The 16,057-nt window shown below is 40.1% G+C and overlaps 1 protein-coding gene and 1 long non-coding RNA gene across 3 annotated transcripts in view; one reads left to right on the top strand and one right to left on the bottom strand.

Moving 5' to 3' along the window:
* Nucleotides 1-16,057, top strand: part of adck1 (aarF domain containing kinase 1) — a 900,828-nt gene that overhangs the window by 455,318 nt on the left and 429,453 nt on the right. The gene's annotated exons all lie outside the window — the stretch shown is intronic.
* On the bottom strand, nt 8,325-12,162 carry LOC120518529. Its single transcript, XR_005631249.1, has 3 exons — nt 12,091-12,162; nt 10,986-11,079; nt 8,325-8,431 (listed from the first exon to the last, which is right to left on the bottom strand). It is a non-coding gene; the product is annotated as an uncharacterized LOC120518529 (long non-coding RNA).

Below are 16,057 nucleotides of genomic sequence, written 5' to 3'. Positions count from 1 at the left end.
TAATATGGAGAGTACGAAGTGTACCAAACATTACAAAAGAAACGGTGGCCTCCCTAGGCCTTACTAAACAGCACTGGAATCCTGTCTGTCTGATGGGATGGCTTATCTACTCTCAAATCTTAATCCACTTTCACAGCTCATCTTTCAAATGGACCCGACTACTTGTCCTCCCTTCATCCCATACTCTCCCCCCAGCTCGGGAGTTGGTGAGCCCTGTCATGGAAGAGTGCTTTAACCCGAGACACAAATGTACAAAACCAAGTCCCGGGTGCAAATAATAGTTGATTAATAAGGAAATACCTCTCAACAGACTTCTCTCCGCAAGATACAGTAGCACAGTCCACAATGTCTCTTCCCTGTCCTTTTCTCTCCTCCGTCCACACTTTTCAACAAGCCTCCTCCTGACTCCAACTCCTTGGGGCAAGTGGGGGACTCTCTTTTAACTCCAAACCAGGAAGTACTTCCTGAGCTTAATCTATTGCCTCTGGAAGCTCAGGGTGGACCCCAATGGTGCTTTTTGCCATCATTATCCAACAGCTCCCCCTGGCAGCCCCCACAGACCCTATCTGGGCAGGCCACTCCCAAGCTGTCCTGCTGGAGTCCATATTGGGGCTCGCTAGATGGGATGCTGCCAGTCAGTGTACTGGGAAATGTTCAGCCCACACCAGGCAGTCACCCACTGTCCCTGACATTCCAGGTACCCAAGCTCAACCAGAGCATCCTTCAGTAGTTGCTAGGATGCCAACCCCTCTATAGTTGCTGATGCAGCATCTTCCTGTGTCCATGTCCTGGAACGGCAGAGGAATATCACCGATTCCCAGCTGACCTTCCTTTCCCATGGCTTCCTGGACAGGTAATGGAATAGTACCCATTCCAGAAGGGACGCCGGTTGGTCCGTCACGCCTCCATCCTGAAGTTACTGATAGCCAATCTCCAAAGTCACTTCTTTTACTACAAGGACTTCAGGCTGTCCCAGGTGTCCTTGCACCCCTTAGCTCTTGTTAGTAACTGTGCTCTGCCTCCTATTAGCCAAAATTTCTTTTGTCTTCCTGCAAAACATCCATGGAATCTCACTCTTTCAATCAGAGGGTCAGGCACCCTTAGTTGAATGTTCCTGCACCCTGGCATACTAGAGGAAGATGATTGCCACCTTCATCTATACTAATAAAAGGCAAAGCCCTCACTCACTCACTCACTCACTCACTCACTCACTCACTCACTCACTCATCACTAATTCTCCAACTTCCCATGTAGGTAGAAGGCTGAAATTTTGGCAGGCTTATTCCTTACAGCTTACTTACCAATGTTAAGCAGGTTTCATTTCGAAATTCTACATGTAACGGTCATAACGGTCGGCAACATCCGCCATGTTGAACTTTCTTATTTATGGCCCCATCTTCACGAAATTTGGTAGGTAGCTTCCCTGTGCTAACCGAAACCAATGTGCATACTTATTTCGATGGTATGACACCACTGTCGGCTGCCATATTGAACTTTCCAACGTCACTAATTCTCCAACTTCCCGTGTAGGTAAGAAGGCTGAAATTTAGCAGGCTCATTCCTTACAGCTTACTTACAAAAGTTAAGCAGGTTTCATGTCGAAATTCTACGTGTAACGGTCATAACGGTAGATAACAGTCGACAACGTCCGCCATGTTGAACTTTCTTATTCATGGCCCCATCTTCACGAAATTTGGTAGGTGGCTTCCCTGCGCTAACCAAAACGATGTATATACTTATTTCAGTGGTATGATGCCACTGTCAGCCGCCATATTGAAGTTTCCAATGTCACTAATTCTCCAACTTCCTGTGTAGGTAGAAGGCTGAAATTTGGCAGTCTCATTCCTTACAACTTACTTACAAAAGTTAAGCAGGTTTCATTTCGAAATTCTCCGTGTAACGGTCATAACAGTCGACAATGTCCGCCATATTGAACTTTCTTATTTATGGCCCCATCTTCACAAAATTTGGTAGGCAACTTCCCTGTGCTAACCGAAACCAATGTACATACTTATTTCGATGGTATGATGCCACTGTCAGCCGCCATATTGAACTTTTCAATGGTCTTTGTTACTTATGGGCCCATCTTCAAAAAATTTGGTACGCAGGTTCCCAACGCTAACTGAATCCTACTTACGTACATATATACGTCCATAGCCTGCAGCTCGGTCACCTTGTGAGGCGGCATTGGGTCCCCCATCCCAACGCCTCCCACGTTGTTGGCTGCCTGCCTATATAAGGCCGTCCGTCGCTCCAGTCTCTACATTCCCTTCCTTGCTACGCCACGGGATTCACGTCTCCCTGCTGATAACTACAGCCTTTTAATTTAATCCACGGCTTTTCCGCTGTTTTATTGTTCATTTATTGCGATTATAGTTATTGTGTAGGTATTTTAGACTTACTTTACATTGTTCAGGTACTCATTTCCTTTATCATTCCAATTTTACCCCCATTAACATTTCTATCGAGGTGATCACCATCGATCAAAGAACTGTCACTTACCGAGTGGTTTCCATGCCCGGAGATGGCACCTACCTTTTCCATTCTCTTTGTTACATATTGCACAACCATATCAGGCTCACTGTTGATATCCGGAGGAACATTGTGTCTTATGTATTGAATGACTAGGACAGGTTCAAGGTGTGGACTGATGACGGTACAGGAGATAATTATACTACACAGGAGCACTAGAAGAGTGAAATGCTTAAGCCCTTCACCTATGGATCTGCATGTGAGTTGATGGCTGCCACTTAATTGTTCGGTTGTCGCTTTCAAGTGTACCGAAATGGCCAAATATTTTACACCTTTCGACAACCGCCAATGCCTCTTAAACATCTTAGATTGACAGGTGACGATATCAGTAGTGGACACTTTGATGTTTATTAATGTTTAAACTCTCAAAAGCTGGATGTGAAGTTATCGGTGAAACCGGTTGTATACTTACAACGCTTGACAGATGCCGAATGTCTCTTCAACACAACAAGTCCTACAAATACTGTCGTAATTGAAACAAACCATGAAACTCAAACCGATTATGACAGCAGCAATCCAAGCTGTGAGATTTGAAACAAGATTACTGTTCACATGGCCAACTGTACATTGCATGCTCAAGAGTAAGCTCAGCGCACAGCTTGGTCACAATGTGGTATACAAAGAGATCCTTAACAAATAACTATTGGTATATTTTCCCTCAGTTTAATAAGGTTTAATTTTCTTCGTAATAAAAATTTTAAGGCAGTACTTCGCCGCTGCGAACCGCTGGTATTTTGCTAGTTACTTAATACAAGTCACTCAAGAAAAGCATTCCTGAACCCAGTATAGCTACACGTGTACCTTTCCCTGGGGTTGCAGTTTCTTATTGGCATGTTGGTTAATATCTACAGCTCTAGATGGGATTGTCTTCTGCAAGTTAGGTCCATGCTGGCCACTGTCCAGGTTCTGTGCCAACCACACTGATGCCAGCATTAAGCCTAGGAACCCCTTGCTAGTTGGGTAGCTATTCTAACTATTAAATGCAATTTACACCTTCAGAAAATAGTTTAATGTTTAAAGCTATGTTTCATACTGAATTAACATGGTGAAGTGTATTAAATGAAAACTGCTGCCTCTGTCAGACTTCACATACAACTCTTATTCTTTATTATCTCTTCTATTACAGGCCATTATTTCAGACAAAATGTGTTACTAATTTGAATAGCAGAACTATATGAAATATTAAGAAAATGGAATGGGAAACTTCACTATAATGAGTTTATTATCATTTCCGGAATAGATGAAAATGTAGTGATTTGTTTTATTCATAATGAAAAATGTATCTGGTGCAATCAGTAGACTGCTTGCTTACCCTTATTAATTAAACTTGTCCAAGGGCTCTTACGATTAGCCCTGATTTACAGATGTTTCAATGCATGGATACATTAATAAATGGATGAATATTTTAATGGATTGAGTCTATTGAAATATATGCTGTTCTCTGAACTCCGAGAATCCAGGTCAGCAGCATGGCCAACATACTCTACCATGATGTTCTTGCTACAAGATGTGTAAATTAGACTAAAAGTCAGTTGTCTAAGTTTTAACCCCCTATAATCTTAATTTAAATGCAATTTCTAAATCTATCTAACCACCTTCCAAATGCACTTATCCAGAGCAGGGCCTCTGGGCAGCAGCTGGATCCAATCCTACAAGCACTGGGCACAAGGCAGGAACAGCACTGGACAGGGTGCCAGCACATCCTAGGGCTCTTTTCTAAATGTTAGACGGGCAATATAAAAAAGATTTCTTGTGACATTGTTCAGTTTTCTCATTGTTATGAAAACAAATGTAGAATACACATTAAATAACAAGAAGTTCCACATATAAGCATGAATATATATGTGTGTGTGTTGAATATACTGTAAATATATACTGTCTATGCATTATAAGAAAATCACAATCATAAAGTATTCGGGCACTTGCAACCAAACCTCGTATAGCTGAAAAAAAAAACAAGGGTTATAAATGCCTTAAAAAGAAAAGAAATGTCTTCACAGATGCCAGTCTCAAGAGTGGCTGACTCAAGGTGGTTGAACTTCCAGTAATAAGGACTTCCAGCAGGAAGATGCTGGTCCAGGTGGATGGACACGGGAAGTGACGTCAGTGGTGGTGAAGCCGTCAGTCTTCATTCATCAATTATATACATTTATTTTCAGCATTTTAAATCATGTTGTCATTTAAATATACAGTGGAACCTCGTTCTGAAAACATGCTCACAATCCAAAGCACTCATATATCAAAGTGAATTTCCCCATAAGAAATAACGGAAACTCGATGATTCGTTCCACAACCCAAAACTATTTGTATAAAAATGATTAATACAAAATCTAAAGTAAAATACATAATACAAATTAACCTGCACTTTACCTTTAAAAAGAATCATGGCTGGTGTGAGTGAGTTTTGGGATTCCACCCAATGGGACGACAGGCGGAAGAGCATCCCGAAGCAACCGCAGGCTCCAAGCGCTGTAGCAGTTCGCCGTAAAAGTGAATCTGAAAAGAGCGTGGACATGCTATAAGCGCCTGCCGTTGATGGGTAATACAGGAACATTATAAATGCGCAGGGCACAGTATTACTTGGCACCGACCCTGCCTGACTGCTGTGTCTGTGTATAGTTAGTGGCAGATCCCGCTACAATAAATAACCATGCTGTTCCTTTTTTAAGCTGAATTAAGCTGGTGTTGCTAAAGTACTGAGACACAGCTTTGTGTTTTGGGGTGCAAGACAGAGACTCACACGTCGTCACCACGATTTAGTAAACAGTACACGCTTGTACGGATGTTGACTATATGAGTGAGGTACGCCGACTCAGACGGAGAATGGGAGACGATTACCCACAATCCTGCAGCAAGAGAGAGAAGAAACATGAGCTCAGTTGTGATCATGTGGTGCTTGGCAGACAAAGTGTATATGTACAACTCGTATTGCAAGACATTGCTCGTTTATCAAGTCAAAATTTATTAAAAATTTTAGCTTGTCTTGCAAAACACTCGCAAACCAAGTTACTCACAATCCAAGGTTCCACTGTAATTAAAAATTTCTTTGAACCTAACTATTATCTAACTGGTAAAGGATGTCGCCAAGTTGTATTTCGCCAAGTTGTTTCTTCGCCAAATCGTCTATGGCCAAGTTGTGTTTTCGTCGGTTGTCTTTTCACTGAGTTGACTGTCACCCAGTTGCCACTGAACCATGTCAGAGCTGAGTCCTGCTTTGGCAGAATACTCTGAGGGTCTACATTCATCTGAAAGTGAAGCCACAAAAGAGCTTAATAATTCACTTAGGCATACTACGATCAGCAAATCTAAATAAACCATTCTTCTGCAGGTGTGTGCTTGTCAGATTAAATCTGTAAAGTACAGTATTCTAAAACTGAGTCATCACATTTTTGTTATTGTTTGTATGCAGTGAAGAAGCCATTTATTTTGTGTCTAGTGGTGGATTGGAGTCCATAATGCTTTCTGCAAAAGCTTTTCACTAGATGTTTAAGATGCATTCAATGCATGGGCAGATTTAATGGTGTGGCTGACAATCCTGGCCCAGATGCACTATGGAGCTACAATAAATCTCAAACAAAGAGTAGTTTTTTCCTCAAAAATATTTAAAACTACTGCTAATAATAATCAATGAATAGGATAATTAAATTCAGCCTACATTTAGCAACTCTCCCTTGCTCATTGCCTATTTTTAAAACAGCACAGACCCATTGTTCAAGGTGGGCCTTGCATGCTCCATCAGACTGCTAGGCCCGACCATTAAATATCTTTTTATGAAAAAAAAATACTATACAAAGATATATATATATTATATAAAAAAAAATCTTGGTTCGAGACGTGATGTTCCGCGAGACAAGGAAGTGAGACAAAATGACAGCTGCTGTACAGGCTTTTAAATAATCGTCATGCAGCACGACATGCAGATCACGCAGCACGGCATCAGCATCTGCTGTACAGGCTTTTAAATCTTTGACGTGCAGAGCGACATGCAGAACATATATCTATATATATATATAACACAAAGAATTGCACAGGTATTTTTTTTTTGATATAGGAGCACCCTTCCACAATTGCATTTCGTTCCCAGACAGGGTATTTGGTGGTAACGTGGCATTATGTTAGGTTGGAGATTGTGTGTACATACAAAGTCATTAATGGAGGTCATTAATAAGTACACAGTAGTGTTTTGGGATAGCCAGGGTTTCATTCCTGTCTCAAGTTTCTTTTCTGTTTATTTAATCTTTTTGTTGCTTTTTGAATATTATTTTGTAACTTCAGTATGCCTCTGTTTTCTTTTTTACATTATTTTTCTTTGTGGATATTGTTTTATTAATTCTGTATTGTCCTATATTGATCTTAGAGTTAAGGGTACCACCTGGGTCACTCCTTTTAATCCCAAGAAATTGCTTTCAAACAAAAAGAATGATTGATGGTGTTTTCAGATAATTCAAACAAAAAGAAAGAAGAGACTTGGTGACTTTTTTTAATGGTAATAAGCTTGGTATAGTGGGTAATCTTCAGGAGCTCGGTGCAGCTTGCAGTTCAAGGTCTGTTATGAGATGCCATTCTCTGTTGCTTCTGCTCTTTTATAGCCCCAAAGCCGTAAGGAGTGGAGTAAGTTGCCCTTAGTGGGCGTCTTCTCACTACTGTTTGTGACAAAAGAAACAGCAATGTCAGTGACTGAGACCCCTTTGACCCTGGGGTGTTATCGCTTACCTCTGATAAACCTGAAAGGTGATCCTCCGATGCACATATGTCTAGTATACAGACACCAGCTATGTTACTAAACCTCGCCAGGGAGATTTCATAAAACAATGGGCCTCAGTTATAATTCTATCAGTTAATTGGATGTATCAGAATACTATGTAACCATCTAATTGCTTTACTGTATATAATATTTGTAGTTTTTTTTTTATCTGTTTTCAGGCATTGTGTTATTGTGGTTAAGTTTTTGGACTTAGGACTTCAAACCCCTGAGGCTGTGGGTTCAAATCCTGGTACTGACACTCTGTGACCTGAGCAAGTCACTTCACATGAGATCCAGCTGGAAAAACAAAATAATGGAGCCAGTTGTATCTCAGATGTTGTAAGGCATCAGTCAAGTAATAAGTAATAATAATATTATTTGGTCATTGGTGCTGCTTACTCTTGAACATGTTTTACACAATTATCAAGGATTTGCTACATCAGATCAATTCCAGCTTTTCCTAGTGACATGGCATTTGTTGATAGTCATAGCAAAACACAATTTTACAGGAAAGTGTATGATTTTGAATTAGTCAGTGGGAATAATGTGAAACTTGAGTATATGTTATTATCATTATTATATTTTTAAGATTTTCATTTGTTTATGTCATTCCCTCAGGTTTGTCTTTTTTTTTTGTTTTTTCATTCAGATGTGAATGTATATGTAAAGAATTTTGGAGAGCAGGTGGGCCCATTCAAAGTACCAGACGTGCATGTAAATGTAAAGGATCTCGGAAGGCAAGGTGGGGGTCTCCTGTCAAAGTCCGTAGATGCGAATGTATTTTACAGTGGAGTAGCTCCTGGGGGATCTGTTAAGTTTAAATTGATGTTGTTGGTCGTGGCTTGTCTTGGATTTGAGGACACCACTTCCGCCTCTTCTTCTTCATCCCATCCCCTCTGTTTCCTTCTAGTGAAGCAACACCTTTGCGCACAGACACAGTTCCTGGGCCTCCTCACTGGAGCTTAATAATGTGCTTGTGAACCAGTAAGCTTTTTCATCTTTATTGAACTTTTTCCTTCCATTTCAGATCTGAAATTACATGGCAAACATGATCATGTCTCTTTTTCCTGTCCAGAACAATTTCCCTTCTTCCATCATCCATTTGGTTGGTACTGCTGTTCGCATGGCCCATCGGTCTCTTCTGTTGTGTCCTTCCTTTGAATAAAGTGAAGCACAGAGCATACATATTAGCATCCATCCATCCATTATCCAACCCGCTATATCCTAACTACAGGGTCACGGGGAGCATAATATTAATAAATACCGACAAGCAAAAAAACATTTGCCAACTAATTTTTATTTTTCTATAGTGTAACCAGATTTCAGTTTAATCTGTCAAGAGATTTTTGATGTTTTGGGTATTTAGTTTTTCTATTGTGTGAGGAGTTTACCACCATGTATAAATGTCAAACTCTGCCCATGGTTCAATGTCAGTTTCACCCTGTGTCTGCCCAAATGCTTGAGAAAGCAATGAGATACTCAGGTTGTCCCTCATGTAAATTTATATATGCTGATTTGCTTTATGTTAATCACTGCAGCCATATGCAGAATTTGAAAAGTGATTTAAACAACAAGAGTGTGCTTGAAGAGTGCAGGAAACATAATCACTTTTTAAGCTCAGCAAGAAGCGCATTTCCTTGAAAAAATAACAATATCCATCTGACCCACTTTTTAAAAACTGTAGGACTGTATTCACACATTTAAAAAAATAGACAAGACATACCCCAGGAAAAATGATGCCTATTTGCTTGATTGTAATTTCATAAAGTGAAGAAATAATGGGTTGGTGTCACTGTGGGAAAATTTCAGCACTTAGCCAGAAGTAGCTCCGAGGTCATGGGTTTAAAGTCACCTCACAGCCGGAGGTATTTTGAGTCATAAATTAGAAGACAATTTCAGTCATGAGGAAAGTTTCAGTAGAAGTGTTGCCAAAGAGAGAGTTTTCTGATTTGGACATTTTTCTTAATGATTTTTAGAAATGTGTGATTTTCAATGCTACAATCATATGAAAAAGTTATGAAAAATATGAAAAGTCTCAGCCTGCATAATAATTTACTCTCCTTTCAACAAAAAAGATAACAGTGGCATGTCTTTCCTTTCCTAGGAACATCTGAGTACTGCGGTGTTTTCTGAATAAAGATTTTAGTGAAGCAGTATTTAGTTTGGGAACCCCTCTTAATTCTTTGGATTTTTGTTTCTCATTGGCTGAGCTTTCAAAGTAGCAACTTCCCTTTAATATTTGACATTCCTTATAGATGCAGTAGTATTTCAGCAGTGACATTAAGTTTATTGAATTAACAGAAAATATGCATCATAACAAAATTAGACAGGTGCATACATTTGGGCACCCCAACAGAGATATGACATCAATACTTAGTTGAGCCTCCTTTTGCTCCTTTGAGCCTCTAGACACCGTCCTCCTGTAGCCTCTGACGAGTGTCTGGATTCTGGATGGAGGTATTTCTGACCATTCTTCATACAAAATCTCTCCAGTTCAGTTCAATTTGATGGCTGCCGAGCATGGACAGTCCAAAGCACTTTGTTCCAAAATGAATCTGGCTTGTCTAAATGAGCATTGGCATACAACAAGCGACTCTGTTTGTGGCGTGCGTGCAGAAAGGGCTTCTTTCTCATCACCCTGCCATACAGATGTTCTTTGTGCAGATTGCACTGAATTGTAGAACGATGTACAGATACACCATCTGCAGCGAGATGTTCTTGCAGGTCTTTGGAGGTGATCTGTGGGTTGTCTGTAACCATTCTCACAATCCTGCCTCTGCATATGCCGCTCCTGTATATTTCTTGGCCTGCCAAACCTGCTGGGTTTAACAGCAACTGTGCCTGTGGCCTTCCATTTCCTGATTCCATTCCTTACAGTTGAAACTGACAGTTTAAACCTCTGAGATGGCTTTTTGTAGCCTTCCCCTAAACCATGAGACTCATCAATCTTTGTTTTCAGAGCTTTTGAGAGTTGCTTTGATGATCCCATTCTGTCTGTCACTCATCAGAGGAGAGTCAAAGGGAAGGAGGCACAACTTGCAATTGACCACCTTAAATACCTTTTCTCATGATTGTCTATGAAGTTCAAGGCTTAACAAGCTCATCCAACCAATTTGGTGTTGCAACTCATCAGCATTGAGCAGTGACAGGCATTCAAATCAGCAAAATTACAAGGGGACCCACATTTTTGCACAGCCAGTTTTTCACATTTGATTTAATTTCATACAACTAAATACTGCTTCACTAAAAATCTTTGTTCAGAAAACACCGCAGTACTCAGATGTTCCTAGGAAATGAAAGACATACCACTGTTATCTTTTTTGTTGAAAGGAGAGTCAATTATTATGCAGGCTGAGACGGGTTTCCAAACTTTTTCATATGACTGTAGTTGTGTAAGAGGTTGGATATTAAGGAGGGAGAAAAGGACTTGTACAGATTGGATAGACAGAGGGACCGACTTGGGAACGATATCCAGCAGGTTAGGGTGACAAAGGATAAAGATGGAAACATTCTCACAAGCGAGGAGGGTACTTTGAGAGGCGGATGAATGAAGAGAATGAGAGAAACGGAAGGTTGGATGATGTGGCGATATTGAATCAGGAAGTAAGAACAGATATGAAGAGGATGAAGAAAATGAGTAAATTATTATGCAGGCTGAGAGGGGGTTCCCAAACTGACTGTATTTTTGAAAGCCAGGTATTCCACTAACCTCTTCCTGATCGATTTTTCCATTGCAGTTATAGTTGCGCTTCTGATGATGATGTTTTTTTCCACATGGTGACAGAATCCTGGCCTAACTCGCACTACCAGATGTGGGATCAAATTTGGAGATGATTCAAAAAGAAAGAACAGAATTTTAGTCTGACAGTCAAGGTTCAGTGCTCAAACAAGCTTGCCTTAAGGGCTATCCAGAATCAAAGCCTGAATTTCTAAGCAAGAACTGGTATTTGAAAGGTCAGTCGAGAAAACAATGTCACTAAATACATTTTCTATGAATAAGGCTCAAATAAAAGCAGTGCCAAGACACTTTCTTTTCTAATGTAAGTTGATAAAAACTGGAAATCACAAGATGGAAGGGTTTTGCCGCAGGGCCAGCAGGGAAGTCTGATTACAAAAGTTAAATGCCTTTGAGATCATTCGAAATGAACGGAAAGTTGTTTTAAGATATCTCTAAACACTATTACAATATGATAAAATGTGTTTCAGACATCTGAAATACACTTCATTTCAAGATACCCTAACATTGTTTCTCCTCTTTTGGGATGTCTTGAAATGTATTTCTGAATGCCTCAAGTGTTTTTGAAAATATTGGAATGTGCAGGAAGTCATTTCCAACTATTTGAAATTCAGATGGATTTCAAGATATTGCAACATCGCTTCCTCTGTATATCGAGATATCACAAATGAAGCTGAACTAAACAAGCAGGAATTTGTGTTTTAAAAGACAGGGCGTTTTTACAGGATATAATGTAAGTAAAAAATATTCAATTATATTTGAGGTACCTTTCAATACACAAAAAGTTACTTTCACATAAACCAGTGCCTCCAAATTAATTTCAGACACCTTAAAATAGCCGGGATGTTATTCTATGCTATGTTGAAATGAGTTTTTAGTTAAAGAAATTTTTAATTCTAGATATTTTAAAATGTTAATTGGTTTCCTGCAGTTGCAGTACAAGCATTTTTAAATAGACTTGTAATTCCACACTCTACACCAGGACCAGCTCCAGTGCTGCTATTTTCTTAATTCACCCTCCCAATGAAAGGCACTTTTTAAAAAGCTGTGTCACACATCACCTTCAAAACAGACATACCTTACGATCCTTTGTGTCACACAGTAGCAGCCATCTATGTGTCCCCATATTCAAACTGTGGGAAGAGTCATCTCGTAGAGGAAGGCGATATCATCACAAGGCTGGGCACCAATCCATGTTTTATTATGAATATGATATCTGTCCACCAGGGGGCACCACCAAACTCCAAAAAACGAAGGCACATGACATGACATCATTTAGAGTGCATACAGTATTAGTTGCTTGTCACCTTGCAGAGGTGCAGTCACAGATTCTAATGATAAATGCTTTTGTATTTTACTCAATAAACGTACATAAACACCTCTCGATCAGATGTATATCATCATTCTTTGTGCGTTGCCTTGTTCCACGATTTACAGTTACTGCATTTAGCAATAAACTAAGCCGTAATGTATAATGTATTTTTAAAAGTCATTTTTTTAATAGTAGATTAATTAAGTCTTTTTTTAGAAATGGAGAAGTTTTTTGTTTCAAGTCTTGTTTTTAAGTGTTACCGCTTAAGACTGCCTTCTAACCTATTCTTACCACTTCATTAAAAATGGAAGAAATTGACTTAAGCTCCAGAGGTTTTCCCATCTGCTCTTCTTTGTCTCTCAGAGATCGTTTCTCTTCAGTGATTTACACAGTTCACCACTTTTGATTAAACTGATATGGAAGTTCAGAATCCCATCAACTATGAGTCTTCCGAAAATGCAGCTGCAAGTTTATTTCCATGAATATTCATTTCTTTGAAAAAAAAATTAAAACCCTTGGGATACAAATAAAAATCCCACTGCTGACTCACTGACTCAGTTGTTCAAAATGTACTCTGAACATCAGGATATGCATATGAATAAGTTGTGTTGCCATACTTAGTAGACTGTTCAGGTCTTTATTTATAATATATATTGAAAACTATACAGTGGTGTTCAGTTTGAAACACACGTACAATACATATTGAGCATTCTGAGATAAACTTAACTGGAGTGCAGAATCCCCATGGTAGTCAAGGAGTCTCATTACTGCCCCAGTATTGGCTAAACACTGAAATCCTTAATTATTAAGAATGCTATCAGATAGATAGATAGATAGATAGATAGATAGATAGATAGATAGATAGATAGATAGATAGATAGATAGATAGATAGATAGATAGATAGATAGATAGATAGATAGATAGATAGATAGATAGATAGATAGATAGATAGATAGATAGATATTTTATTAATCCCAAGGGGAAATTCCCATACTCCAGCAGCAGCATACTGATAAAGAACAATATTAAATTAAAGAGTGATAACAATGCAGGTAAAACAGACAATAACTTTCTATAATGTTAACGTTTAACCCCCTTGGGTGTAAATGAAGAGTCGCATAGTGTGGGGTCTCCTCAGTCTGTCAGTGGAGCAGGACGGTGACAGCAGTCTGTCGCTGAAGCTGCTCCTCTGTCTGGAGATGATCCTGTTCATTAGATGCAGTGGATTCTCCATGATTGACCGGAGCCTGCTCAGCACCCGTCGCTCTGCCATGGATGTCAAACTGTCCAGCTCCATGCCTACAATAGAGTTGCCTTCCTCACCAGTTTGTCCAGGTGTGAGGCGTCCCTCTTCTTTATGCTGCCTTCCCAGCACACCACCGTGTAGAAGAGGGCGCTCGCCACAGCCTCTTATTGCAGATGTTGAAAGACGCCAGCCTTCTAAGAAAGCATAATCGGCTCTGTCCTCTCTTGCACTTTATTGGCAGTCCAGTCCAATTTATCATCCAGCTGCACTCCCAGGTATTTATAGGTCTGTACCCTCTGCACAGTCACCTCTGATGATCACGGGGTCCATGAGGGGCCTGGTCCTCCTAAAATCCACCACCAGCTCCTTGGTTTTGCTGGTGTTTAGGTTTAGGTGGTTTGAGTTGCACCATTTAACAAAGTCCTTTATTAGTTTCCTATACTCCTCCTCCTGCCCACTCCTGATGCAGCCCATGATAGCAGTGTCGTCAGTGAACTTTTGCACGTGGCAGGACTCCGAGTTGTATTGGCTGAACAGGACCGGAGAAATTACAGTCCCCGGCGGCGCTCCTGTGCTGCTGACCACAATGTCAGACCTGCAGTTCCTGAGACGCACATACTGAGGTCTGTCTGTAAGATAGTCCACGATCCATGGCTCCAGGTATGAATCTACTCCCATCTCTGTCAGTTTGTCTCTAAGGAGCAGAGGTTGGATGGTGTTGAAGGCGCTAGAGAAGTCCTGAAACAGAATTCTTACAGCACCACTGCCTCTGTCCAAGTGGGAGAGGGATCGGTGTAGCATGTAGATGATGGCATCCTCCGCTCTCAACTTCTCCTGGTATACGAACTGCAGAGGGTCGAGGGTGTGGCGGACCTGTGGCCTCAGGTGGTGAAGCATCAACTGCTCCATGGTTCATCAGTTACCATATGCAAATCTTGATTGAATAATCTGACTCATACATAGGCATGCCATCTGCAAACAAAAGCAACACCACCTTGTACTTCTAACCAGCATCATGCAGAACAGGAACTTCTCATGACAGATACTTAGATGTTGTGTGCACAGTAATAAAATGGCTATTACATTGTGGGGATTAATTACATTTGTGAACCAGATTGCTACAATACCATCATGCAACAGGCCAGTGCTGCAGCATTATTTTGTTAGGGATGGCAGAAGATAAAGTAGGCTAAGATAAAACACACACACTAGCAATCACCCTTTTCTGAAGTCACATTTGAGCATATTGTAGCTAGCAGTGAGACGGAAGGACTGAGGTACACACCAAATAATGGCTCGACTTAATGATGGGCGTGTTTATTGGGCAATAATCAACAGCAACACTGTACTCGAAGCCTAACGAGAATTGTTATTTTGCTTTTCTATTGACTATAGAAAATGTCTCCAGAAAAACTGCAAACCTGGTACAACATGCATCGGCCTCTAAGCTGTTCCCTGCATTGTAAATACCGTAGGTATCAACATATTTTATGCATTATCATATCCTCCAGCATCACTGACATCACATCAAACACTAACAGCTGTATGGAGCTCTTTTTTTATTACCTTCCTATGAATTTCTCTGCTGTCTTTCTGCAGTTCTCTCAAGACTTGTCAAAGGACTCTGTTACTTTCCCTGTCAAACGAGCTGCAACATCCATCCTTGCCCAGCCTAGGAAGAGAATGTAGTCTGTTGTCTTCTGTACCTGCCTATGAAGGGCTGTCTTCCGGCTGGTACAATATTTTCTCACAAGCTCTATATCTTCTAACTTAAGATGGAGTCAGAAAAGATGAATATAGTCAATAGCTGATCAAATTTCAGATCTGTCGTCAAACCACTAAAACGCTAACCAGGAATTTAAGTTGTTAAGCCAGACTTAGTAGAACTAAAAATAACACTTAAGAACTGCTATTCCACTCAAAGTTTATCCAGCCTTGGATAATTAGGGAATGCGTGTGGCATCCTTTATACAAACGCTCTGGTGATATCACACAATATCCATCCCCAAATCCTTCTGGGTAGTATTGCCATGGTAAAGCAAAATTGTGTTGTGAAATAACAATAAAACATTTAATCTTTTTCCATAAATCTTCTAGGGAAGAAACGCATGCTAAAATGTAATTCTTTGCCTAGAAAAAAATCAAAATAGACATTCCCCAAAACTATTTTAGAATTCCCAGAAAGAAATTCAAGTGACTGCCAGATCATAACATAGTAAAGAGCATTGAGGTGTTTATAATATTTTGAGCAGGTCGAAAAGCTAAGAAAGAAATATTATTAAGCTTATGACATAGACATGCTAATATGTGGTTTTTAGGAAGATACTAAGAATGGTCGAGAGAAAGTGAAATGGCCAAAACCAGGAAGTGATAAATCAATCATCAAAATACGCAATTAACAAATAAAGCTGGCCCTGGCCATCTTAACATCCATCCATTCATTATCCAACCTGCTATATCCTAACACAGGGTCATGGGGGTCTGCT

Source organism: Polypterus senegalus, chromosome 18 (genome assembly GCF_016835505.1).
Source record: "Polypterus senegalus isolate Bchr_013 chromosome 18, ASM1683550v1, whole genome shotgun sequence".
NCBI lineage: Eukaryota > Metazoa > Chordata > Cladistia > Polypteriformes > Polypteridae > Polypterus > Polypterus senegalus.
Note: the sequence above shows the minus strand (reverse complement) of the source record. Positions and strands in the feature narration are given on the sequence as shown.